Here is a 576-nt window from a genome sequence, read left to right on the forward strand (position 1 = left end):
TCATTTCACCTTCATCCTGTGAATGTCTGTCTGTAGTATGAGTCTTTTTCAAGCAACACATCATTGTTTATCTTGTTCTTTAATTCATTCTGCCAATCTATGTCTTTTGATTGGAGATATTAGACCATTAATATTGAGTGTTATCATAGAAAGATGCTTTTTATTTTCTGCCATTTTTATATTTATTTTTATTTTTTTTAATTTTTTATTGTTGGCTGTTCAAAACATTACATAGTTCTTGATATAGCATATTTCACACTTTGATTCAAGTGGGTTATAAGCTCCCATTTTTACCCTATATACAGATTACAGAATCACATCAGTTACACATCCATTGATTTACATATTGCCATACTCGTGTCTGTTGTGTTCTGTTGCCTTTCCTATCCTCTACTATCCCCCCTTCCCTCCCCTCCCCTCCCCTCTTCTCTCTCTGCCCCCTCTACTGACATTCATTTGTCCCCCTTGTATTATTTTTCCCCTTCCCCTCACTTCCTCTTGTATGTACTTTTGTATAACTCTGAGGGTCTCCTTCCATTTCCATGCAATTTCCCTTCTCTCTCCCTTTCCCTCCCA

The sequence above is a fragment of the Marmota marmota genome, unplaced genomic scaffold (assembly GCF_001458135.2).
Source record: "Marmota marmota marmota unplaced genomic scaffold, marMar, whole genome shotgun sequence".
Classification (NCBI taxonomy): Eukaryota; Metazoa; Chordata; class Mammalia; order Rodentia; family Sciuridae; genus Marmota; species Marmota marmota.